This window comes from Microtus ochrogaster, unplaced genomic scaffold (genome assembly GCF_000317375.1).
Source record: "Microtus ochrogaster isolate Prairie Vole_2 unplaced genomic scaffold, MicOch1.0 UNK66, whole genome shotgun sequence".
In the NCBI taxonomy this organism is placed as follows: Eukaryota; Metazoa; Chordata; class Mammalia; order Rodentia; family Cricetidae; genus Microtus; species Microtus ochrogaster.
Genome location: NW_004949164.1, coordinates 1,412,235 through 1,437,010, shown reverse-complemented (window position 1 = coordinate 1,437,010; position 24,776 = coordinate 1,412,235). Strand labels below are relative to the sequence as shown.

The following is a 24,776-nucleotide window of genomic DNA, read 5'->3' as shown; positions in this document are numbered from 1 at the left end:
ATCCAACTCAGGTCCTCACGCTTCAGCACTTTGCCCACTGAGCCATCTCCCCAGCTCCAATATTTTCATTTCTTTGTCTTTTGGTTGATTGTTTTTGATGTGGATTATTTGGCTGTCCGTTTGAGACAGCATCTCACTCTGTAGCCCAAGCTGGCCTTAAACTCACTCCATCAGCCTCCTGGATGCTGAGGTTGTAGGTTGTAGGCTTCCTAGTCCATTCTCCACTGAAGTAAAATGTGAGTGATGAAGAACTGATCACATGCAAAAGCAGAAAAGGCGCATCCTGAGGATGAGGGGCAGACAAGGTAACAAGCTACATGGTAAGAGAATCTTTTGCAAAGGTCAGAATGCTTTAAAGTTAAGCACAGTCTAGAGATCAGTATTTTAGGACTTTGGGAAGACTGGGTTTTATGTAACTAAGTGTGATGGGCAGGGTAGTGGCTCTTGGTTGTTTCCTAACAGTCTTTCCTTGGTTTTCATTATTAGTTTTATAACTTTGTTTTGGTCAGGCAGCCATGTACCCCATCACTGACGGTGACTGGTTGGCCATGCAGATAAGCCATGCTTCTTAACACAGCAAAACCAATACCCTTCCTTTTCAATAAAATATTTTATAACTTGTTTTTTATTATCCTGGAATAAAACACAGTTCTTTTAAACTAGATACATAAATTTTCTCCCAAACCAACAAATCCCTAGCTAATACGAGAAATAGAAGCAAAATAGCTTGACATACAGAATTAAAAAAATCACATGAATGCTTAGAATGACTGTTTAGAAAACAGCATTGTATAGCCATGTTCTTGTACCTTTAAAGACATTGCCTATGAATGAAGCAAATACAAAGAGGTGCAGATACTTGGTGCTGAATTAAAGCCAAGCCCACTCTCCCCTTGCTCAGGTTGATTTCCAGTGTAGTCAGTGATTCTTAGTCAAGTTGCGAAGCATACAAGTAAAGACAAGTTTGAAAGTAAATTAAAGCAGAAGTTGTATTCCTGGGTTATTTACTGATGAGAAAAAAATGTTTAGTAGAAAAGGAACATTGAGGTTACATACACGTAAGCTTTGGAACTCGAACTCTCTGCTCCAGTTCCTGCCTTATTGTGTAACCGTTACAACACAGAACCCAGGAGCCTGAGAACGAGTAACTCAGTGTCCAGAATCCAAGCTCATTCAGGTTCTCAGGACCGCAGTCGTTTATGGGTTTCCAGCAGCTTGCTCTACAGCTGTCTTTCGGTGATATGACAGTGTTGGCGGGGCCTGAACCTAGAGCCTCCTGCCTGATAGGCAGGCAAGCCCAGCACCTGTGGACTATGTCCCCATTCACCTGGCTTTTAACGTTTATTCTAGGTTGCTCAGGCAGGCATTGCTCAATAACTTTTGATACTTTTGCCTCCATCTCTAGGAAACTGGGGTTCCAGGCACAGCACCACCATTTCCCTAGCTGTCTCACACTGAGCATGCTCAGCTGTCCTGTGCAGAAGCCATTAATAAGGCCAAAGTCACAGAGTGAGAAATAAAATGGTACCTCCAATGTGTGAGAAATTCTCAATTTAAGGGACCGCTGAATTCCTATATACAATTCCCTATAATAATAGCAATGGATGATATTAGTACGTCTCCCATTCCCACTATTTCCCCAAAATAAATTGGAGTCATTTTATTTTTACTGACTATCCCCTTGCTGGGTTGGCGGTGTACCCTTCTTTCCTTTGGGATGCTCTCAGTGAATGACTTTCCTCCTGTGTTCAACAACCACCTCAGAGTTCTAAGAAGGTCGTGGTGTCTAGATAGTTATATAGAAACGAAATAAACATGAGGACACGAAAAACTTACAGAAGCTTTCAGGGCAAATAAATTTATATGTGAATATTTATTTTTATTTACACATATATTTTATTCGAAACGAGTAAAAACTACTGGAGATGCCGGGGATCGAACCCGGGGCCTCATACATGCGAAGCATGCGCTCTACCACTGAGCTACATCCCCCAGTACGCTCAGTGGTCGTGCACAATTCCTATCTTTTAAAAACCCCAGCGTATTGTACATAAGTGTTGGTGGGGCGGGAGGGCACGATTGGACTACTAAGGATAAATTCCAGCTGTACCAACCCCAGTCTCGGAATCGCCGAGAGTAAAACAGTCTCAAAACCTTCCGCACTGCCGATTCTTTTGGTGACCAATGCGCATTCCAAGTACAGGCAGTAAGGACTGAGGGAATAGGTATTCCCACCTCCTATTCTGGAGCATTTTCTGCAACTCAAAGGCCCAAATTAACAAATGTAGATAGGCCTCGCCCGGAGAAGGAACTGTGAAAATATTATAAGATGAAAACATGAACATCTGTCCTGGTCTTTGTCCACACCGGCAAGGGTTAAGCCCACCTGACCTGGTCGCAAAGCACGAATCTGTGTCCTTCAGCGTCACAAGGGATCCTAGAGGGTTCTGCAGCCCATCGAAGGGCTCCGGCTGCAGCAGCCTCACCCAGGATCCTAGCGACCAGGATCTCGGACAGGTTCAGTCGCCACTGACAGCCACAAAAGGCCACCTCTGCCCAAGGCTCCGCTACCGCAGCCTCAGTCACAAAGGTTCGGTTTCTTGGTTCAGCAGAGAGCAGTGGCTTTTCATTAGGAGAAATGAGCATCAAAGACACGCTCTAAGAAAGCGCTCACTAATGTATTGGACTCCGCTAAAATTTAAAAGTAGCCTGTGAAAAACTCAAGACAATAAGACATGCCCCAGGCGGAGAAAAAAATACTGTTCGCTCACACTTGATAAATCTGATATCCCAGCTATCCAATGCCTGGTGGTGAAGGTACCTCCGGAGCATCAGGAGTGCTGAGTTTGAAGAAGACTGGACCACATACTGAGTTTCAGACCAATCTGGGTCACAGAATCTGATCCCTGTAACAAATTAAGAGTTGCCATGACTTAGCCTGCTGTGTTGACTTCCACTGCGTCTGAAGTTAAGGACGCGTGTGTTGGGTGATGGTCCCTAAGTCCTTCACAGCCAAGATTACCCTGAATGCTATGGCAAATTCTCTGAAACCACATACATAGCTTTTCATACTCAGACTTTTATCTATAGCTCTACAATTGACTGATAAATTTTGCCCGACGCCGAGGATATATCTCTGTGGTAAAGTGCTTGCCTAGCATTCATAAGGCTCTCTCTCTTGGCACAAATATCCCTTACGGCAAAAATAAGCTTTGTCTGAATCCATTGTTGCATGATGGTCAAAATTCCTTCCACATTTGCGTATTGGCATGCCATCATAAGAAAAACTTGCCCCCCCTTTTTCCTTTCCTTTCTCTTTCATATCAATATAGGCTCGGGTATTCTTGTTGTATTGTATAGATCATTGCCTTTTATTGTCCAATAACTCGTTTCATTCTTTGTGTTTCTGAAATCTACAGTAGATCCTGTGACCTTTTGAGCATCCATTATATTCTGAGCACCTCCTTATATTCCGGCATGGGATGATGTTCTAAGCTCAGATTGTACTTTCCACATCCTAGCCCCTCTTGCAACGAAAAATTCCTCCAGAACACTGTTTTCGTTTTAGTGGTATTCATACTAAGTAATCAATATATAAGGCTGGCTCTGCTCTTTGTGTACAATTGTTCCTGCACTGTTTCAGTAAAGGAAGCTAGGATGGAGTGGTCCTTTGCCTTTGGGGAAAGTTTGTGTATCCCCTCTCTCACAATAATACTGGCTTCTAACATCAGCTTCATTTCTGCACACACACACACACACACACACACACACACAATTAAAATTACATACTAAACAGAACTCAAAATTCAAGAGAGGTTCTATTTTTATCTAAAAGGCAGTTGTGTCAAAGATCCACACAAACATCCACTTGGGCTCACCCTCTTTTTCTATTGTGTCATATTTTTACTTATTCTTTGACAACTTCATACATGTATACAATGTATTTTGATTTCTATTTCATAGTGTTTTATTTTTTGTTTTTTTTCTTATTGGCATTCAAATTTAAAATAGTTTCCCTCTCTCTCTGTGTTGAATCAATGTTTAAATATTAATGTGAAAGACAAACACGGTTCCAAAAGCAAATCTATAGAGAACTGTCCAGTTAACTCGAGTTGCAGATGATTACAGAATCTAGGGATGCCTTCAGGTGGGCCAGTGGGAGGACCCTCCAGGCATCACCTTGGGAGTTGACTTCAGGGCTAAGAGTGCAGCACCTGGACCTTGGCATTGTTACCTTTCCCTTGGTGTGGTTTAGAGATAGAACGCAGTCTAACAGGTTCGGAAAGAACCGAGCTGTGTAAAAGGGATCTATGTAACCCACCTATTTTAGATTCTAAAAATTTGCAGATAGAAAGACCATCCTGGGGTATTTATGAAGCAAGTTTTGATGTTGCTAGTGTAGCTCAGGAGAGGCATGCCTCTCATGCTGAGGCCCTGAGTCCACAGCTCCTCCATCTGCAAATCTGTCTTTAGGCTGAAGACCTTGTGTCCAGATTTCCCATCTCCAATTCTTAGTTTACTTACATGTCCGCCATCTTTCTCAGCATGTTTCCTGCCCCTTTGAGGTTTAAAAAGCTATTTTTTGCTTATTTATATAAACTTGGCCTTTTTTCAAAAGGTGTAACATTTATTATTTTAAATATTTTACTTGTCTTGGCAAATTATATGCTCTTACCATGTACAATATGATAGTATGGAAAACATTCTATATATATGTATATGTATATATACACACACACACGAAGTTCAAAACAACTTAATAGAGTTATCAATCTATGTGTCTTCCCTCTTGTGCTGACCTTCCTTCTTCCACGTGTCCTTTCTGTGAGTGGTTGAGAGAGGGGCTGGGGGAGGGAGAGGGGGAGAGAAGAAGAAAAGAGGGAGGAGAAGGGGCAGGTGGAGGAGGAAAGGGGGGGAGGGAGAGGACAGGCTACCAGAGGCCTTGGGGAAGCTCAGAGGAGGGCATGGCCACAGGGCCACACTTAGCTGGGGCACTGGCTTTGTACTTCTGGATGATTCTACCATTCCCTCCTAGCATCTAAACTTGTGATCCTAGCAATAACTTTTATGGACCCACATAATTTTGATCATACAACTCAGTTATGAAGTAAAACTGTTTCTCTGTGTCAAATGAGAAGAACGTATTTTAGAAAGACAGAGTAAAATGAGACTTGAGGAAAGATAATGAACCTTCCATTTCTAATATCTGACACTGTGGAAATGACAATGGCTTGGTCTTCTCTATGTGGTAGGAAGAATTCACTATTGGTGATACCTACACTGTCGTTACTCGATAACACGGCACTTTCAAAGTCTCCACAAACTATTGTCTGCTTACATTTTACACTCACTAGTAGTATGTGTTCAAAGAGTTTACCTCACACTTTCATGAATTACTGTTTCTTAACGTCTCAAGAACAGTCTCCTCATCTAATGTTGGGCCACAGATGATTCACACGGTTGGCTCTTCAATTGCTTTGAACCGTCATTGACTCTAAATGAATTCTGGGGTAATACTGGTAACTTCTTGTATTAATTAAACATCAGGGGAAGTCACTCCAAATCATTTGCCACATGACTGAAAGCATTTCTCTGACTGCTGCAATTAAACAAGATTTAAGTACCATTATCATGGACTACTGTTTGTTTGTTTGTTTGTTTGAATAACAACAATGGCTCATCCTTTTAATCCCAGCACTCTAGAGGCAGGCAGGCCTCTGTGAGTTCAAGGACAGCCTGGTCTAAGGAGCAAGTTCCGGGACAGGCTCCAAAGAGAGAAACCCTGTCTTGAAAAGCCAAAATAAATAAAATAAATAAATAAATAAATGATAAAATCTTGAGTTGGGTAGTGGTGGTGCAGGCTTTTAATCCCAGTGTTTGGGAAGCAGAGGTGGGCAGATCGTTGAGTTTGAGGCCAATCTGCTCTATAGAGTGAGTTCCTGTTCTGGTTGGAATTTTAAAAAATGTCATTTTTAATTTTTTTAGGGTTTTTTTTTTGTATTGGTTATTTTTGTGTAAGTTTGAGATTTGGTGACTGATACTCAGGCTGGTAATGTTTATATATCTTCTTTCAGCAAAGTTGTACTGCCCGTGAACCCTCAGCATTTTGAAGATTGTGAATGACTAAAGTCCTAGATTAATAGAAAAATGATCCTCAAGAAGTTTTTCTTCAGTTTTCTTAATTTCTGAGCTGTGTCAATCAGCAAGGCCTGTGGGATTCCAGGCCCACTCTCTCATCTAGGTATCCTCTCCGCACCGCCAGGGGGCGCTTTCCTCAGCACTGAGGCCTTCAGGGCCTTCCGAATGGGGAAGGTCGGGGCAGCAAACAGTTAATGACACATTGAAAAAGACAAGAGAGGGGGAGGGAAAGGAAAACTGACAACAAGAAATGAAATAAAAGCTCTTTCCTGTGGGGAGAGCACTGTGGCTAAGACCTGAAGGTGCTTGGTTCATTCCTAAGTCTTGGCAAAGCCGGTTTTTAAGGCCAACTTTACACATCAGGTTGTGAGATCTTTCTTCTGTGAGATGGGAATTCCGAATGTTTAATCCAACAATCCCCTGTACTGTTGGTGTCCTGTAGTAGGCTGATGCTCAAGTCTTCACCCAGGAATACTATAGCTTGGTTTTGAAAGGATTTTTCCTCTCCGTTCCGTTACTTTTTTGTTTTTGAAATACTGATGATCCAGCTCAGAGCTCAGTGATGAAGATATTTGTAATTCAGTAATGAGCTTGACAAACAAAGCCCAGCCTTATTGTTTCAACTGTGCAGGCAAAAGTTGGAGTGTGGTGCACAGATATCTGAGACTCTGAAAAGGAGAAGAAGCAGCGCTCAGTCAGTACGGTTCAAAGGGCCCACCCAACTCGACAGGAAGCTATCACACAGCATCTCCAAGGAAGCTGAGCTGTCACTGTGGCCCAGTCTTCTGTACACGAGGAACAACACTATTCTAATTTCAGGTACTTACAGTGTTTGTCTGCAGCACTGCCTACCTATACTCTCTCTTAGGATGAAACCACCTTGCTTCATAAGGGCTCTGTGGCTTAGCTGGTTAAAGCGCCTGTCTAGTAAACAGGAGATCCTGGGTTCAAATCCCAGCAGAGCCTCAAAGTGGACTCTGGATAGTTCAGTTTTTAAAAGTTGGCTTTATGATGTTTTTTTACCTCCAGTCCTACCACACACCCTACTATGTCCATAACTATCATCAACCTAAGGCTTTACAAACAAAAAATAAACCAAATTTGAAGCACTGGGCCCAACACAGGCAACACTGCAGGAAAAAGCAAAAGGTGAGTCAGTGCCGTCCAGGCTTTGTGGGTGTTTATTAGAAGTGTTTGGGTTTTGTTGTTATTTGGGTTTTTTGTTTCTGTTTGTTTGGTTTTGATTTGTTAAAAGTTTTCCAAATTAGATATTCCACTGGGATTTTCCCACTCAGCATTATCTTTATTATTCTAGTCATAATTTCATATAAAGAACTAAGAATGAGTAACTGAAATTTAGAAAAAGTCTGTAGACCTCGCACATGGATTTTAGTGAAATGTCCAAAAATTGTTGTAGTAGAATATTATGAATGTTGATTTAATATGACTGGGCCCACAGCCTGTGTACCAGCCCAGTATGCCCAAAGCAAAATGAAAATACCAGCTCTTGTTCAAACAAAAATTGAGTTCTTTCTCAGTTTCCCCTCCCCTCCCCATTTCTGCTCTCCCATCTCCCCACCTCTCTCTCCCTCTCTCTCCCTCTCTTCATGTCTCTTTCCATTGGTGAATTTAACTTTTGGCCCAAGACTGTCTCAAGTGTTCTCAGTCCCTTATTTCTGACTGAGATAAGCTTCAGGTGTTTATTATTTCTGAGGACGTGCATGTGAGCGTCACAAACGAAGAGTGGGCTTTGTTAGATCCTTCCCAGAAGAGTCTCTACAAAGGTGTGATGCTGGAGACATCCTGGAACCTCACTTCTACAGGTAAGAATGAGAGCTTTCTGTCACTTTTTAACTTAAGGGGACAAACCTTTCTTGGAGATTGTGAAGTAACTTTTGAGTGAGTAATATCCTCAAAACAAATCTGAATAGTAGGTGACCATCAACTGTGAGAAACCCTAAGACAGAGCATAAAAGGAGGAAGGCCTAGTACACACACACACACACACACACAGTGCAGCAATGAGGCTCCAGCCACATGAGTGAAGCCCAACCCAACTACACAGGAAATGCTCAGTGTGGCCATGCCCTAAATTTTAACCCAGACGGTTGTGAGCATATGAAACAAGTGTGTATTGTTTACAATCTCCTGATTTTCAGTAGTTTGATACATGGCAGTAGATAAACTGTGATTTTTTTTCCAGTATCTTTTGTCTTGCTGACAATTTTGTGCACAGAATTAATGACAACCAAAAGAAAAATGTTGACACAGAGCACATTCTGGTGCCCTCCTCATGGGAGGAAGGGATCTCAAAGAGTCACAGGAACAGACCTTGGCATGGACTGACAAAGGGGAAGGAAGAAGGGTGTCTTTTAATGGAGCATCCACAACTAATGGCAAGCGTGCAGGTGGAAAAAGAACTGAGTCTGGGTTTTATTTTGGAAATCAGGAATCCAAATCCTTCCTATCAAGCCTGAGAACAACTAAAATTGAGACCAATCACATTCGCTGCTCAGTAGATCAGTCTGTTTGTGTGGCTCAGCGGTGGACTACAGGCTAAGCTTATGGGACTAAAGTGATTTTGGACTTCACATTGTTTTTCTTTCCATCAACACTGTACATACCTCAGTAAAATATCCAAGTTTTCTATCTTTAAAATGTCTTTAGTCACATTTTTTTTTTCTTACTCATATCTAGAGCAAATCTATCCCTGGGCAGACTGTCTTTGAACGTATTTATTCCAAGGCTAGTTCCTGGCACCTCCAAGCCTTGCCCCATCAGCACACATACAGGGCTGTATTCCTGCAGCCCCCAGTTCGCAGTCTTCTGGAGTCTAGGAAAGGAAACATGCAGGCAGTACAGCTCAGGGGGTGTAGTGCAGCCTTCAGTACGAGAGGTCCCGGGTTCGATTCCCGCACAATGAAGGGGGGGTGCTGCGCCGTTCATCTTTGAAAATGCTTGGCCGCGCCTCTGTCAACTGCGTGACTCTAGAATGGGGAGAAAACACCTACTTCCCTCCTCCCACTTCAGCCCCTCATTCACGGTTGACAGTAATTGGAACCAATTGCCAGAAGTATAGGAAGAGATGGGGATGCATATACCTGAAATCCTAATGCTTGAGAGGTAGAGGCAGAAGGATCAGGGAATTTGAGGTCATCCTTTGCTACCGAGTGAGTTGGAGGCATAACTGTCTCAGACAAACAAGACGGGGGACGCACAGTCAACATCCAGGCCTGAGAGATGAGAGAATGAGAGAATGACTTCTCTGAAGGAATGCTACGATTCTCAAATTCCGAAGGAGGGAAAAAAAATGTCTGTATGAGTAGAGATGTGGTCAAACTCGCTCATCTATGGAACTCCAGGTGGTTTCAGCTCTGGGCTGAAATCAGTGATCTGGCCCTATAATCTGAAAGGTTCAAATTTTATGTGCAGAATAATTTCTCGAAGTCTACCCATCCACACTATTCTTCTGAATTCATCTCACATAAATCTCTGCAATAGCTGAGTAAGAAGGGCCAGAATTGAATATCTTTGATTTTTCCCACTTTCACCAGAACAACCTTAAGTTCAGCATACTAAGCCATTAATGAAACCCTACCTAGCTAGGCTTGGTGGTACAGGCCTATAATCTCAGCCACTTTGGAGACCGAGACAAGAAATTTGCAAACTCAAGATCCGCCTGGGCTACTGAATGAGTCAAGGCCAGTCTGGAGAACTTAGTGAGATCTTGTTTCAAAATAAGAGGTAAAGAGAGGCCTAGGGGTGAAGTTCAGTGGTCGGCTCAAAGTCCTATGTCCAACCCCCAGCACCAATAACATTTTTCACTAGTTTTAAAAAACCTACTTAAATTCATTTTCATTAACATCATAGGAAAGAGACTTGGGATTCTGTGGAGGTTGGCAGTCACGTACAGGAATCTAAACTCCGTTCCAGGACGAAGCAGTTGCTACCTCAGTGCTGGCTGGCCTAAGGCAGTCTAACCTTATCTGCTTTGTGTTTTCTATGACTTTCTTCACAAATCTACCTTTCTTTGAAGGCACTTTATGAAGAATTACAATTACATGGTTTTATTCTTTTAATAATAAAAGAATAAGACTCCTGCCTGTTGTCTCTCATGGGTTTTCCCATTGCCATGTTTTTGGCAAAGTCATCCACTGGGCTTTGGAGATATACATTGGTAGACCTAGGTTCACTTCCCTAATAAGGAAGAGTGTCATTTGTTTAGACAGTGGAAGGCAGGATACTTCCCAGCACCAGAAGGAGAAAATCATTTTTTTTAAAGATTTATTTATTTATTATGTATACAGTATTCTCAGTACTCTGCCTGCAGGCCAGAAGAGGGCACCAGATCTCATTACAGATGGTTGTGAGTCACCATGTGGTTGCTGGGAATTGAATTCAGGACCTTTGGAAGAGCAGGCAGTGCTCTTAACCACTGAGCCATCTCTCCAGCCCTGGAGAAAATCATTTAATTATAAAATTAAATTTAATTTAAAAATAAAAAATTTTGATGTTGAAGAAACTTTGGTAATTTTACCCCCTGAAACCCCTTCAAGGGAAGGCTTACCCCCAAACTTGCTTTGGTTACGATATTTCATCATGCCAATAAAAACCCCAACTAAGACACAGTCTCTTCTAGTACAGTGTTGGAGACATCAAGCTTCTAAAATGGAATCAGATTTCCTGTGTTTGGAGAAACCAGCAGTGTGTTATAATTCCTAAAGGGTCAGAGTGAAGTAGAAATCAGTTATGTTTCCTTTAGAGTTTCCTTTTCAGAGTTTTAACAAATGAAAACCACAGAACTCCTTCCCTGGGCAACTCTGTCTACCCCTGTCACACTCTGCTGATTAAATGATTTGGGGCAAACACAGAAGAATGAACTTCAGTTTTTTTCTGAGTCTCCTTTCCTGAACGGGACCGAGGATTTAAAGCAGAGACCATTACTGTGGCCCATTCTGCGTTCTGCCAAGTCGCAAGGTCACCCTTCCCACCTTGTTCTTTATAACCTTGTCTTTGTAAGGCAAGGTCTGTGGAACTTGACTAGCCCGGAACTCATTACGTAGGCCTGGCTGGCCTTGAACTCACAGAGATCTGCTTGCCTCAGGGAGAGGCCTGTATGCTGGGCAATTTCTCCATTTTGATGGACAGCAAACTTTAGGGACTCTCCCAAGCTATTAAAACCTGTGGGAATTAGATTTGTACGTGTAACACAACTCTGACCATTGTACATCTTCAGAGAACCAACACTTTGGACACTCTTCCCAAGAGAAGGGAATAACTCAATATGGGGATCTTGGGGCCTCGGCATGGATAATGCCAAATGCAGTGGCCACAGGCTGGACCTCCTGGTAATCCCCAGTATTTTTAAAAGGCAAAATTCTTACATCATCACACCAGTGTCCCAAATCACAGCTTCAGGCCATCAGCCCAGCAGAACTGTTAAGATATCAGCACAAAAGAAAAGAATCAGGAAAGACGCCCAGGGAACTTTGATACATTTGGCTTGAGAAGCTGACTCCTGAGGGGCTGACGGTGAGTAGTGAGGGAAAGACACACAGACACACGTGCAGAACAGTTGGGATCCCCTGGGCTGTGCATACTTTGATGAGCACATCTTCTCAACAACGGAGGCTCACCGAGTAGTTTAGGAACAGCACAAGGGGAGAGACAGCTGGCCTTGGTACAAAGTGTCTGGAGGCATGCAGCCTCTGGTGTGAACACCCTAGAGGAGCAAACTGCAGCTGCTAGTTTTTGCACACACTGATCCATCGTTAGTAGCACCTGTATAGGCACACACTGTAAATATTTGCACTAGGATCAGAGAAGCCTTCGCCGTTCCCATTCAAACATGCCAAAGGGATTGTGGTGGAGAAATTGTGGTGGGGCAGCCTTCCCTCGGGAGTGTTGTACTTGCTTCTGAGACCCACACAGAAATACAAGCGAAGCATTCAGATCCGGAGGGAGAACTTAAAAGTGAATTAAACTTTTGCAATAATCTCCTCAGTCCTAGTCCCAAACTCCAGAACAGATTCTCGAACCGCAGCTGGGGCAGAGGTACAAAGAGATATTTCCTACTATTTCCAACACTTCGGGACTTTTATCTTGCTTTCATTTCAGGCTACTGCCATAAACATTAGGAGACCAACCTTTCCTCCCATCGCGGAAAACTCTCAGCTGAAGATGTGGGAAGACTCTTTTCTTGGGGCAGCCTCCTAAAGACTGGTGCCCCAGGGAAAAGACTGGTTCACCGAGTCTGGATACGTGTCGGGAAAGTCCTGTTCAATTGCGATCTTGGGGAGGCGAAGGAGAAGCGGCCCCGAGGACAGGTCAAGAAAAGCCGGGATGAGGGCTCCGAGACGGGTTAGGTTGACTTTTTACATCCACCAAGTATCAAGTCGGGATGGGGAAAACAAAACTCGCGGGGATTTTCTTCTGCCTGTAGATCTACTCATTATATCAGGACAGGATGCGGGGACAGTGAAGGCTAAAGGAATTTTCCAAAAGTCTTTTCTCCCTTCTTTCGGTCTCTTTCTTCCTGGTATCTTAAAAATGAGAAATCACACCGGGGAATGTGACTTCTAGGCTGACTTGCTTCCTGCTTCTCTGCTTTCAAGAAATCTTGAGTTCGCAGTTTTACATGGTCTCAAAGTTGTTTCCTTGCGGAGAATCAGTCATGTTATGGAAAATGAGGTGCCATTGAAGAGATGAATCTCTCTGAGTGGGAGAAACACAGCTAGGAGCGCACAAAACATGAGAAGTGTAACAAAAAAGTAACCGCCACACCAAGGTTTCCCAATGGAGGTGCTGGGGATCGAACCCAGGGCCTCGTGCATGCTAAGCACGCGCTCTACCACTGAGCTACACCCCCATCGACAGGTACGGTTTGAGTGTTGTTCCTTACTATAGTTTACACCTTTGCTTTTAGTTTGGCGTTCCAATGTTCTAACTTGACCCCATGAATTTTTTTTTTTTTTAATTTTTGAATTGTCTGATCTAGACAGAGAAAGGTGTTCTACACTAAAGATCTCAGGCTATTCTTCCCACCGTTGTCACATTCTGCAAGGCAGCAGATCCCAGCGCCCCTTCAAGGAAAATCCCAAAATAGAATCTTGAAGTGGGTCTTCAGAATCTCCCTTCTTACAGATCTGCCGATGAGGCTCAAAAGGGAGTCAGGAATTTTTTGAAAAGGAGCCCATGATTGTTCTGAGAAGTGTTGGGAGATAGGAAATCAACTAAAAATAATGGTTAAGTCTACCACATTTAAGATCAAATTCTATGAAGCTCCTGGAAGAAAAATAAACTAAAACGTCTTGACAGGACTGGGACTAAAGGTCCAACAGTACGGTGCCTGACCGCACTTGACTAAGACGTGCAAGGCAGATGGGGTGGGGGCAGGGGCAAAAGCCTCAGATAGAATCTCCCACAAAAGGGAAATATTTGTATGTGACAGCATACATGACATACTCTGAAAAGCAAACACTGTAGACAGCACTGTAAAAAAAAGTCTAAAGAAATAGAAGCACCGTGTCCGCTGTTTGCATGACTCGGCGCACAAAGACCTTCATAAGCAGGGTTAATAAAATTCTTATCAAAATCCAGCAAGAGTCAGGTATGTGTGTCAACGATAGGGTGCTTGATGAAAATGCTCAAGGCACGGAATTCTATAATTCTAATAGTGTGTGTGTGTGTGTGTGTGTGAGAGAGAGAGAGAGAGAGAGAGAGAGAGAGAGAGAGAATATGGGTGTATTGCCTGAATGTCTGTTCCTGGTGCCCACAGATGCCAGAAGAGTGCATTGGACCTCCTGGAACTGGAATTTACAAGGTTGTAAGTTTCTATGTAGGTGCTGAGCATTGAACCTGGGTTCTCTGAAAGAGCCCCCCATTTTTTTAATCACTAAGCCATTCTCCCAGCCTCACTACAACTTTTTTTAATGTGTGTAGAAAGTTATGATAATTCTAATAAATGTGTATGGAATTAGAACAGCTGAAATCCTCCTAAGCCATACAACACAGGACCAATCTAGCTAGTTTCTGTTTCTACGTTTGAGAAACTGCAATTACTAAAACTGTGTGGTAATTGTGGAGACATGGACACATAGGACAGAACAGAGCAGAAAAATGAAATCACACAGAAATCCCCAACTGTTTTTATACAGAGTAGCAGAAGAAATTCTGTTGAGGGAAATAGGCTTTTAAGAAATGGTGCTGGCAAGTTAGGCATCTGAGGAAATGAATGAATGCATGAACTCTAACATCTTATACGAGACTTAAACATAAATGGATTGTGGGTATAAATTTAAAACTTTTAGGAAAAATGGAAGGAAATCTTGCTGTTTGGGGAGCATAGTTTTCCAAATGACATCAATGACTGATTCACTCTGCAGGCAGGGGGAGAAGGAAGAAGAAAGGGGGGAAGGTTGGGAGAAGGGGAGGGAGTGGAACAAAAAGAAAGGGGAGGGGAGAAGAGCCTGCAACAGCTTTGGGACTGTTTAGTGTTCACAACTACAAGGGAGCTGTCAACTGAATTTGATGTCTTCAGCTCCCTTGTTGAAGTAATGCCGCACTCAGAAGAACGTTAGGGGCGGTGATCCCAGATTCTATGTCTCTTGCAAAGTTATTAACTAAGAACAAAAGTTGGAGTGGAGGTACCGGGGATCGAACCCGGGGCCTCATGCATGCAAAGCATGCGCTCTACCACTGAGCTACACCCCCTGCTCGTGAAGGGCTGTCTTTAGTACTTCACTAAAAATGAATTCTGTTTTCCAACCTGCTCCATGTAGTGGCATACTTGGAATGCAGGACCCTAAACCCAGGAAAAGATCACGAACCTATGTTATTACACGAGGAGCGAACTTTGAGTCGTAAGCATCTCCTACTGCGCTTGGCAAGGAATCAAGTACTGGATTCTCTTCATGTCGTCCAGAATTCCTTCACCCAAGACAAGACACAAAATGGTGGGAACGTCTCTTTTTTCCCACCCAGGCGACTTGATTTCTGTTATTTGCTCAGTGTAAATACAAGTGGCCAGGGCTGCTGGAAGAAAGGCACCGTCAGAAAACACTCTGAAAGAGACTTTATTGTATTTTTTTTAATATAAGCTTCTGGATTAATTAATCTAATATAGGACACCTAGGTGATAGTACTAAAGAGAAGTTCGCCAGTCTCTAGGGAAACAGTATTGTAGTTTTTGTTAACTAAGAAAAGGGAATCTCAGTTGAGTAATTGCTTCCAACAGATTGGCCTTTGGGCATGCCTGTGGGCATTTTCTTAATTGTTCATTGATATAACCGTGTCCAGGTCTCTGTGAACAGTGTCACATATGGGAAGGGGAGCTTAAACTGCATAAGGATCGAGCGAGGAAAAGTCAGTAAGCAGCTTCCTCCATGGTCTCTGCTTCACTTCAATTCGTGACTGCCCGCTTCCTGACTTGAGCAGGATCCTGCCCTGGCTTCCCAAGATGATGGACTGTCACCTGGCAGACTAAGTATAAACCCTTTGTCCCCAGGTTGCTTTTAGTCACGGTGTTTTAGCACAGCAGCAGAGAGGCAAACTAGGAGACACAGCTTCAGGGATATAGGTAGGCGCTGAACACGGAGGACAAGTGAAGACAGGATTGAAGGGAGAAACACAACAGAACGCTGGAAGCACTCGAGTAAAACCAACAGGACATCCCAACTGACGAAAGAACAGAAAGGGAGATTGTGATACCTCTTAGGGTTAAGGGAAGGTATAGCAGTTTTGGGGTACCCTTGTGAAGATGTAACACCCCAGCACTCAAGCTATTACCCACTCTGGCCTGGAATTTTTGAAGAATCAATTACTGTCACTGTCCACAGAGCTAATCAAAACTTACAAACTTAAATGAGAACGAATCAAACAAACACCTTTGCTGCTCTGGCGTTTCTGAGCGCCAGTGCTTGTTCAGATCAAAGTTGTGTTTGAACTACAGGAGAAAAGTAACAACAAGAAAATGTACTGGTGACTCCAGGTTCCTAGAGTTTAGTAACTTCCTTTTCGTCCTTACATGGGCCTTTGCTGGTGTTCATAATATCTGCCCCTTTAGAAACTGGCAAGTGAGAGTTGTCTGGTGGCACTAGGCTTCCAACTCACTGTGCAATTTTTACAATAAAAACAGGACACAATGAATTGAAGGGTTTCTTAATTTTAAAGAAACAATTAGCAAAGTGATGCACACAGAATTGATAATGTGTGCTTGCTTGCCTCTGTGAGTACAAAGGCAGGAGAATTACCTTGGTGTGTTATCTTCAAGTTATGATGCAGTGAGATCACTGCTAGAAAGGTCTGCAGAAACACTTCGTTGTATTGTGTGGTTCCGGGAGAGAACTACCAGCTGAATTCTTAGTAATTCACAGTAAGAAGAAATACTTTGTGTTTGTTTTCTTCATGAATTAAGAAGTTAAATGTATTTAACTAGGTGCAGATTGTACCAAAATTCTTTTATCTTTTATGAATACCAACACAGAAGTATGATATGAAAATTCTAGAAAAAAGCACGTACTCAAGAAATATCAACAAGAAAATTCAAGATATTCTTAGGAATGTTTAAACAAATTCCCTTACTCCAGTAGCTTCTACAGGCTAGTAATTCTTTCCACACACTGGACTTTACTCAAAGTGCAAACCCAGAGTGTTCTTATTGAAAAACCTTCTTTGTAAATGCCAAGCTCACCATAAGTGCTGACACTGTATAATTATTTTTTATAGTTTTTTTTTTGTTCACAATTTTTCTGGTAAAAACACTTCTTCTACACACATACACAACATCAAAGTAGAAATAAATTCTAAATGCAACAGCATACAGCACACTGGACTTCTTAATCCTAAAAGCTAACAATATCCTAGGTTTAAATAAAGCTTTAAGTAATACTTTAAATAAAGCTCATACTATGTCAACTAAGACTTTACAGATGTTCTTAGTGGGATGGGCAACCAAAGGTATGAGATGAATACACGTTACTTTGACTGAATTTTCAAAACAGTAAAATCTATAGTTTTATATATATATATATATATATATATGCATATATAGTTATATAGTATATACTTTAGGATGTGAGATACAAATATTAAAGGTATTATAGCTGTCAATTAAGAGACTACCAAACCCTGGGATTTAACCAGAGACTTTTGATCATTATCCTCTCCAAACTGAGCTATTTCAACTATGTGGAGTCTCCTTTCTTAATATTCTCGTAGAATGTTGAGACTTTCAATTGTAGGACCGGTGGACTTTTACTGTCTTATCTTTACATCAGGACCACCCACCATTCACACCCTGAATGTGGGTTCTGCCGGTATCTGTGTCTAAGAATAAGATCACCTTTGAAGAGAGTGGGTAGGTTCCTTTTTGCAGTTGTTGGGGATGGAACCTAAGGTCTCTCATGGCTTGGCAAATGCTCTGACCTTTGGCCTCCTTTCCAGACTCCTATTCTACCTTGCAGGGATGCAATAGAAAGAAATGGAGAACCTATGTATGGTACCCTGAGGTGCTTCCTGCTTCCAACTGAAGACACCCAAAGGTAGCAGGTCCCCTTGCTGTTGCTTGATTTTTCCTCTTCACTGCCCTAGTTGTGCTGACAGTCACACAGGGTGATGCAGAGCCTGGGATTGACACGGGAATGGTTGTTTGCATGAGTGCATGAACTACCACCAGACACACAGCTTCATCAGAAAATGTCATGAAACTCCTCCTTAAAATTTAGTCAGAGTTCATGTTTCTTGCTAGTTGGGGAAAGAAAATGGTTGAGTTCTTGGGAACATTTTCTTATGTGATTCAGGAACCTCTGGTTTTGGCAGCTCCTGAAGAAGTTGGGGGATTTCCTAATGTCTGGTGGAAAAGTCGGAATCATAGGATTGTATTGGGTTTACTTCAAGTGAAAAAGATAAAAACTTACAGGTTTGCTGGATTCCTAACTCAAGAATCTACTGATACTGAGTTTCACCCCACAGAACTCTTGTTAGCAAAACCCACCTTCCATTCCCATACCCTGCTCCTAGCCCAGAGGGACTCAGAGGAGCTTCAGGGAGGTTAAGGCAGGCCAGAGGAGGCAGTGTCTCCCTCCTCCATCCTGTTATAAACCCAGAGGTCACACAGTTGGGTCCTCATGGCAGTCAAATGCATTGACCTTCTCTTGCCCTTATTCTGGAAGCCCTCTAGGGTTGCTTGTTCCCTGCCCGGGGTTGGGGGGGGATGACTACATTTCTGCTTTGTGGGTGTTTAGTTTCATATTTTTCTCTTTGACAGTAGAAATGGCTCTGTAAAAAGCATTACTTCAAATTCTTGTAGAGTGTCATGTTGTGACTTTACACTCCCCACTGTGGTTACAAGATCCGGAACTACAAAGAGCTTTGCTTTGGTAATGGTCAGGAGTTAGGTGGGTATTTCCTGGAGAGTGGGTAAAGGAAGGTTCCGAAAAGTGCATTGTAAGCCTGTCACGGTGGTCCATGCCTGTAAACACAACACTTGGGAGATCAAGGCAGAAGATGGCCTAAAGTTTTTAGTGAAATCCTGTCTCAGAAAGAAAGAGAGAGAGAGAGAGAGAGAGAGAGAGAGAGAGAGAGAGAGAGAAACAAGAGCCTCCTGTAGCTGAGTGTGACTTCACACCCAGTTGTCTCTCATGAAGAGCTGAGAAGGGAACTTTCCAAAGCCGAGCTCTAGAGCTCCAAGTGTGTGGAACCGCAGACAGTAGACCTCCTCAGGAGGGACACGGGGCAGCAGTCCCTCTCCTAGGCAGCTGTGACCTTTTGTCCTGTTTGTAGTGAATGGTGAGCATGTTTGTTCCAGTTTGCAGGTAACAAGAACTGAACCTTGGCAAACGAAGGACTTTGTTCTCTGCTCTGTTAAAATGTCTGGAAGCATTTGGAAAGGATGAGTGAATAGCAGAGTTGATAGCAGTGGCTTCAGTGAAGGAACACAAATCACTTCCCTGCTGCTACCTCAGCATCACTTGGCAGGGCGTTTGGCCAGCAAAAGCAGGACGCTGGAGGTCACAGGAAAATGGAAGTCAAATGAAGGGAAAATAATAACAGATTATAGTTGTATCCAGATCCTTGAGTGAGTTAAGCTTATGCTCTGCCTCTGAACCACACCACTCACAGGCAGGGAATAATTCAGAAACCTTTCTGATCAGCTACCACCTTTGCATTCTGGGATGTGTTTTAGGATTAAAATAAACTCCCTTTGTGTTTTGAAACTTCCTATAGTATGTGTTCTTAAGTATAGCTACACCAACTTTAGAGAAGGAGGAAGGGGAGGGGAAGAGGAAAGGGAGGAAGACGGAGAGGAAGAGAAAAAGAATATTGTTCTTGATCTGTGGTCAGCTGGTGAAAAGCTCACCACCAAATTTCTGGCTATTTTTTATATAATACAGTTGATATTATAGACACAGAACTGATAGAATGAGTGAATACATATTAAATATTAGAGTGGCTTACAGGCTGTGTATTGGGTAGTCCAACAATAGCTGTTTCCTGATGGGAAGTCCAAGAACCCGTGAGTTGTTCAGTCCATGAGACGCTACAGCTCAGCAGTCACAATTTGAGCTGGAGTCTCAGAGCACTCCTGGAGAGCTGCTGGCCTTCAGTCCACAGTGCAGTCTAGACGTAGGTTCTAATACCAGAGAAGGAATGTCTCAACTACAAAACAGATAAGCCTGCCATTAAAGATGAAGACAGTAGACAAAAAGCAAAAGCTTCCTTCCATGTCTTTTTCTATGGGCTGTCACCAAGAGCGGCTCAGATTTAGAGTGTGTCTTCCCATCTCAAATGATCCCATCAAGAAATCCCTCACAGGAGTGACAGATGCTTGGGGTTTAGTTGATTCCCAATGTGGTCAGGTTGACAGCCAGTTTCCTATATTCTGGCTGTGGGGTGTGTGTGTGTGTGTGTGTGTGTGTGTGTGTGTGTGTGTGTGTGTGTGCACCTTCTCCTCTGCCATGGTTTTGTGGCTCATGAGGTCTGTCCTCACTGCTACAATAAAACCATGACTAAAAGAAACTTAGGGAAAAGTGGGTTTATTACATCTTGGAAGTTAGACTCCATCATAACAAGAAGCAAGGACAGGAACTCAAGCAGAAACAGAGACCACATAGGAACCAGTTACTACCTTGCTCCCCGTGGCCTCTAAGATTACTTTCTTATATAATTCAGGACCATTTTCCCAGGGGTGGCCCAGCCCATCAATCATTAATAAAGACAAACTTATGGAGCTGATTTCCTAACTGAGGGTTTCTGCTTCCTAAGTTGCTTTTCTGGCAACTTTAAATAAATAAATAAATAAATAAATAAATAAATAAATAAATAAATAAATAGCCAGCACAAGGTTTAAATGGTGTAGCATCCTAAAGAATGGTTTGCATCATGTGTTGACTTCTTTTGTGAGCAGGTAATGGAAACCAAGAAGAAAACTAAATAACTAGCTAAATAAATACATAAATACCTGTGGGTGACAGTTATCTAGAGGAGCAGGAAAAAAGGTGGAAGAAAACTGAAATTGTCCTTTGGCACTGAGAGAGCAAGAGCTCATTTTCTTATATCTATAAAAATTTTTTTAAAGCGAATTTCCTCCGAGAACCCTTGTAATTTACAGTGATTATCCACTCTGCCTTGGAATCTCAAACATAAAATACCAGGAGTCCATTTTCTGAGACAGACGTCTAGCGGGTGTCTTCTTTCCTTCATTTGTCTGTGCTGTGAAATTCAACCGGAGCCTCTTTTGAGCTTGGAAATACTGTACCCGCTTAATCATATCGGCCACCACCATGAGTCTGGTACAACAGATAAGAGGAAACAGAAATCGAAGGTTTCACTGAAGAGGAAGGCTGGAGAAGTGTCACTGTAAAACTGCAAGTTGTGTGTGTGTGTGTACTAGAAAGTAGGAACAAAAAGAAAATTATCTCTAAATTGTGTGTGAAGAAAGCCCACAACTCAACTATGTTTCCAGATACTCCTCACAATAAAATTTTGATTTGCTTTTCTGTTTTCTCCAAGGTAAACCAACACTGTGAGAATTATTAATTTTCTGTGGCAATATTCAGACTGTTCATAGCATTATGGAAATACTCACCTACAGGGAAACAGTAAACTAAGCTCCAAATCCAGCTTCTTCTAAGAAACTGACCATTGATTGCAGAAGTCAGAGCCCAGGTTCGGTGCGGAGTTCAGCAGCTGAGTACATTTAGCTTGGGGAGGACTGGGTTCAACAGAGGGTAGAAACTAATCACATACTCTTCCTCTACTCAGGAAACTTCCGGTGCATCCGGGTCAGGGAGAAGATTGTGATTGTTGGCGCTAGTTTTTAAAACTGACAGATCAATAAGGTGGAATTCTCCATGATATTTCTGAGGAGACAAGAACAGACATCTGTTCACTCCAGATAGGGCTCTATCTACAGACCAAAGAAACGATTCCACCCAAGTCTAGCTTAGAGGTCCCATAAAGTTGCTTACAAGTCTATGGGTGAAGAGCTGCTCGCAGGAGCAAGATCACTGAAGACCCCACCCCAGCAGGAACCGGGACTCACAACACTGCCTCCAGGCAGCTTGGCCAGTCAGGGTCTCTTCACCCCAAGTGTCCTGTAACTTTCAACTTTCTGAGACTTGTAAGTCGTTCACTTCTACAGTCTTACAGATCAATCCCCAGACTTCTAAAAGTAGTATTTCAATTCAGAGGAAACACCTACACACATGAAGTTCTATTTTCTTTGGAGTGTTGCCTTTTTTTCCTTTTTTTTTTTTTTTTTTTTTATTGGTGTGTTGTCTTACAGGGTGTTAGGTTACGTTGCCCAGAATCTCCCACTTTGTTTGAATGTGAAAGACAGTGTCTTTACAGGGCAAAAAAAGAAATACATAACTGTAAAAATCTAACGTCTTTGTTTGTTTGTTTGTTTGTTTGTTTTTTGGTTTTTTCGAGACAGGGTTTCTCTGTGGCTTTGGAGCCTGTCCTGGAACTAGCTCTCTAGACCAGGCTGGTCACGAACTCCCAGAGATCCGCCTGCCTCTGCCTCCCGAGTGCTGGAATTAAAGGCGTGCGCCACCATCACCCGGCAATCTAACGTCTTTGAAAGAGGATAAAGCACCACTTTCTGAGCTGGAGGATAGCCTAATGGACATTACGCCCACGCGGCTTCCACCTTGCACAGGGTGGCCAGTGGCTCACGGCACCTTACCTTTCAGACCTTCTAAGTCTTGAGCAGGACTGTAGCTTAGGCGCTTGCCTAGAATATGTGCTGTTCAGAATACAATAAAACAAATTAACTAAAACAACAAAAGCTTCTCAATCTTTTATTTCTCCTGGAGAAAGCAAAACAAAAAGATGAGCTCGTTGAAGGACAATCTCAAAATAAAACAGCAGGATGGGGTAAGTATGTCTCATTAAGACGAAAGTTTAGCAGGATGTAGGGGCACATGTCTTTAACAGCACTCAGGCGGCAGAGACAGATGGATCTCTGTGAATTTGGGGTTAGCCTGGTCTACAGAGTGAGTTCCAGGACAGCCAGGGCTACAAAGTAAGACCCTGTCTCAAAAACAAACAAAGAAAAATACACAATAATATATTTGGAATTTCTGTCTTATATTTCCTATGGCTTTCTCGGGCTAAATTTTTTTGTTTGTTTGTTTTTTTGTTTTTTGTTTTTCGAGACAGGGTTTCGCTTTGGATCCTGTCCTGGAACTCCCTTGGTAGACCAGGCTGGCCTCGAACTCACAGAGATCCGCTTGTCTCTGCCTCCCAAGTGCTGGGATTACAGGCGTGCGCCACCACCGCCCGGCTCGGGCTAAATTTTTGACTTTTTTTTTTTCTTCTTTACAGCTCTGAAATGGAACCCTGAACACCACTGTCTTCAGGCAAACTCTACCACTGAGCCATGCTCCACCCCAGTCCTGGGCCTTTGTCTCCTCTCCTCTTCTTCCTTAAATGTCAGAGGTAAGTGTCCCCCGTGAAATCCATCCCATGTTCTCAGAGCCCTAACAGGATTACAGAGAAGCGATGACGATAGCCGCAATGTTCCCGTTTTGATCATACTGCTTTCACGGCGCAGACTGATGGATCCCCCCTGACTGGAACTTGTTGGCGATTTTCTTGACACAATGGTGACCGGAGGGAGATCCTGTGAAGCTCAACTTTGGAAACGAGGAAGAGAGAGGAATACAAATCAACGCTGGGAACAGAAAACCAGCTATTGGTTTCTCAGCCGCAGCTAAGCCTCCCTTCAGAGCAACGCATTCCAACGGTAAGACTCGCTGTTCTGAGAATGATTGTCTTTCGGAACTTTGCTGCTTTGAAAACTCCCTGCTGACGTCACAGGACGATGGTTTGATAGCGCTGAAAAGCAGGAACTTTCCCAATTCTGGAAGTATCCTTCAGCGCACATTTCCATTACGGCTGCAAAAGATTTTAAATCAAAACAGAATCTTTCACAGCTTAAAACAGCGTTAATACAAACACTCCTGAATATTAGCTAGAGAGAACGCAAGCAACAAGCATAGGTTTTTTTTTTATAAGCAGAGTACAAAGAAACAAACGTCCCAGATCACATTAGACGTTAGCACAATCTTTATTGCAACCTTTTCAAAGGTTTTTTGTATTAAAAAGAAAATGAATTTCACATAGTCAACTATGGTACAGTGATTCAGAAATTATAGACATCTTAATACCTCAAAATGGGAAAACAAAGTTAAAGACAGGAGGAGAAAGGTTATTCAGGAATAGAAATACATATTGTCTATCCTTTTAATCTTTTGAGCATTAGAACGGATGCCTCTTAGACTTTAATGTGTGAGCGATCGTCATGGACTACAACTTAAAATGCGATTTTATTTTTTTGTTGACTGCGAGTCCTGATTGCGATTTCTCCCCAAGGGTCTGGACGCCACCCTTCCCGCAGAGGGCGCCATTGTCTCAGTTGAATCGATCCCCTGGATCATTTTAGAACAAACTGGGAACCTCTGTCTTCCGTGGAATGAACTTCAGTCGCGGACAGAGCGATGCTGGTGTTCGTCGGTGAAAACAACTCTCTCAGCAGAAAAGCATTGGAGAAACTGTGCCATTCTCCAGTTAAATCTCTGATCCTTTTTTCCCCCAGGAAATGCAAGTCACCTTAGAACCTTGCGATTTCGGAGTGGAAAAACAGCTTGCTCGCTACTCCTGGCTGCATCTTCAGATTTCCCATCTTCCAGTTCTGATAATAAGGCCTAGGAATGGTACCCAGCTCATCGGCTGTAGAGTCTGCTTGCTGCTTTCTGGAATCTATATTCTGTGAAATCGTTTGGCTTACTGTTTGAGCAAGGAAAATGGTGAAATTGTGGGGAGAAAAGAAACTTGGTAAGCCACAGGAGCTGAAAACACTGGAGGTGCCGGGGATTGAACCCGGGGCCTCGTGCATGCTAAGCACGCGCTCTACCACTGAGCTACACCCCCTGACACGGTTGAGCTCTCGGGAATACATTCAAGACAGAAATCTGATTTTTCTTAGGTTTTGGAAACATCAGGAACAGAAGCCTGCGGTCACACTATTTTCACCATTTAAAGACCAAGCCGAAGCCGGGCATCTGCCTAGCACAGAGGAACGTGCCTACGAATCTGTACCATTGCCGCCGTTTGCAGATCTTGGTCCTGAGTGC

The 24,776-nt window shown here is 42.9% G+C and overlaps 5 non-coding genes across 5 annotated transcripts; 1 reads left to right on the top strand and 4 right to left on the bottom strand.

The window, feature by feature from the left end:
• Positions 1-1,920: 1,920 nt before the first annotated feature.
• Trnaa-cgc lies at positions 1,921-1,992 on the bottom strand. The gene has a single exon. It is a non-coding gene; the product is annotated as a tRNA-Ala (tRNA).
• A 5,038-nt stretch (positions 1,993-7,030) lies between these two features.
• On the top strand, positions 7,031-7,104 carry Trnat-agu. The gene has a single exon. It is a non-coding gene; the product is annotated as a tRNA-Thr (tRNA).
• A 5,830-nt stretch (positions 7,105-12,934) lies between these two features.
• Positions 12,935-13,006, bottom strand: Trnaa-agc. Its single transcript has one exon. It is a non-coding gene; the product is annotated as a tRNA-Ala (tRNA).
• Positions 13,007-14,778: 1,772 nt separating this feature from the next.
• Trnaa-ugc lies at positions 14,779-14,850 on the bottom strand. The gene has a single exon. It is a non-coding gene; the product is annotated as a tRNA-Ala (tRNA).
• A 9,651-nt stretch (positions 14,851-24,501) lies between these two features.
• Trnaa-agc lies at positions 24,502-24,573 on the bottom strand. Its single transcript has one exon. It is a non-coding gene; the product is annotated as a tRNA-Ala (tRNA).
• Positions 24,574-24,776: the final 203 nt, after the last annotated feature.